At 37.8% G+C, this 2,445-nt stretch overlaps 1 pseudogene; it reads left to right on the forward strand.

The window, feature by feature from the left end:
* The first annotated feature begins 836 nt into the window (after window positions 1-836).
* On the forward strand, window positions 837-1,836 carry LOC113780573 (annotated as a pseudogene).
* The last annotated feature ends 609 nt before the right edge of the window (window positions 1,837-2,445 follow it).

Genomic DNA, 2,445 nt, shown 5'->3' on the forward strand with positions numbered 1-2,445 from the left:
GTTTACCAAGGCATTGCCTAAGGAGAAATTTTTATTTTGTAGACAAGAAGCAGGTTTGGTGGAGCCCCCCAAATGAGCTGGAGGGGGAGATTGTTGGGTGGGCCAGCCCATTTGTGGGCCAACCCACATGTACAAAGCTTGAGGGTTTCTCAAGCTTAAAAAGAGAAAATGGCAGCCGCAAGATGTAATGCTTTCTTCAGTGCTTGTGCGACAAAAAGAAAAAGAGCCAGCCGGCATTCTTTTTGAGTGAGACGAAAAGAGAGAAAGGCTAGAGAGAGAGACTTCAAGATCTTGATTGGAGGGCGATTCAAAACCCGATTGAGACGAAACTTTATACACGTGATCCTCTCGACAAGCTCTACTCATCTATCTGTTCAGATTTCAAATTTCCTCTTCGTTTGGTAACACCTTTCCAAACCCACTTCTTTGACAGTTGTAGTTTTTGGGGGGTGATTTTGTAGCAGATTGGCTTGGTTGGTATTGGTGATATTATTGTCATCCGAATATTTCGGATAGATCTGTGTATTCCCATTATTGTGATAGTGGAGATTTTTTGACTGGACTAGGTCCCGTGGTTTTTCCCAATTTGGGTTTTCCACGTAAAAATCTTGGTGTCCTGTGCCTTTTATTTTTCCTTGCATTTTATTATCACTGCTGGTATTATTACTTGGTGATTTGGTTTATTCCTATTTTAACTGGTACTTGGGGAAAGAGAAATTTATTCTGGGCTAACTCTAATATTTTGTGCCTATACTGGTACCCCTTTCCCAACAAAGTTCAATGACCTGTCGACCTGTCGAGCAGCTTTTGGGGGAATATTGAAGAACAATGAAACAATGATCGAGTTTTTGAAGAAGTCAGTCACCTTAGCGGGTGGCTTTGTTGCTGCTGATTTTTTCGCCTCCTTGAAAATACTTCCTATTATCAGCGGAATAAAAGGCGAATTGCTCACAATGCACCATAAAATAGATGCCATTCTAGATGATGTGATCAATCAGCACAAAGTGAACCATGAATCTGGAAAAAAGGGCAATGCTGAATCAGGAGATGAAGATCTTATTGACGTTCTTTTAAGACAACAGGAAAATGGAAGCCTTCAGATTCCCATCACAAGCCAAAAAATCAAAGCTGTACTTCGTACGTGGCAATACAGATTCTACATTATTACCTTCTTGCTTGTTTTCTTGTAAAGTATTTGTAAATAATCTATTGCATACATGCAGGATATATTCAATACCGGAACAGACACTACATCAATAGTAACTGAATGGGCTATGTCAGAATTGATGAAGAATCCGAAGGTAATGGCCAAGGTACAAGCAGAAGTGAGACAAGTTTGCAAGGGAAAGAAGACCATTGAGGAGGAGGATATTCAAAAACTGACCTACCTGAAGATGGTGGTTAAAGAAACTCTAAGGCTGCATCCACCTGTTCCTTTAATCCCAAGATCAAACAAGGAAATTAAACCGCGATGTCAAAGGGTATATGATACCCATTCTTGTTAATGTCTGGGCAATGGGGAGAAATCCTATTTATTGGGATGATTCAGAAAGCTTCAAACTAGAGAGATTCGAGCAAAAATCAGTCGAGTACACTGGCTATCAGTTTGAATATATTCCATTTGGGACGGGCAAGAGGATGTGCCCAGCCATAACATTTGGTCTAGTCAATGTTGAGCTTCCCTTAGCTCATTTGCTCTACCATTTTGACTGGGGACTTCCTGATGGAATGAAGGTTGATGATCTAGACATGGATGAAAGTATTGGAATAACAGTAGGAAGGAAAAATGACCTTTACCTGGTTGCCCCTGCATATTATCCTTCCTGGAATGAATGATGCTAGACAAGGAATTATTCATCTCGTGGGTAATAAATTTGCTAAGGTTATAATTATATTCTAAAATTTCAGTTTTTCGATTACATTTGTCACGAGTTCCTGAAAAAAAAAAAAAGAATAAGCATTTCTCAAGAGTTCTTATGTGATTTAGTTGCCAGTTTCAATGCTGTAAGTGGTTGCTGATTGCATAAGGTGAAGATTGTCTATTGACCATAGTTTAATGATAAAGAAAGAGGTAAGATAGTGTCCTTTGTTAATTTAGATCGCATAAGGTGACTTAAGCCGTTGTTCTTTCTTGGTTGAAAACTTCAAAAATGATGACAAATAAACATGAAGAACAATGAAATTTGGAAAATGGATATCCTGCATTGTAGGAAAATCCTATGATGCAGATCTTTGTAATAACCTATTCGTTAAGTCACACTAAAATAATATAGCTTTTATCATTGTCTAGGTTTAAACTATGTATTCGTTCAAGTTTCATAAATTCAACATTGAATCTTGACTATATGTATGGAACATCACTAACTTTAAGAAACAATTTAATACTTTGTTAGCAAATTAACAATTTCTTTAACAACAGTGATCACATTTTTAAGCAAACATTAC

This window comes from Coffea eugenioides, chromosome 8, assembly GCF_003713205.1.
Source record: "Coffea eugenioides isolate CCC68of chromosome 8, Ceug_1.0, whole genome shotgun sequence".
Taxonomy (NCBI): Eukaryota; Viridiplantae; Streptophyta; class Magnoliopsida; order Gentianales; family Rubiaceae; genus Coffea; species Coffea eugenioides.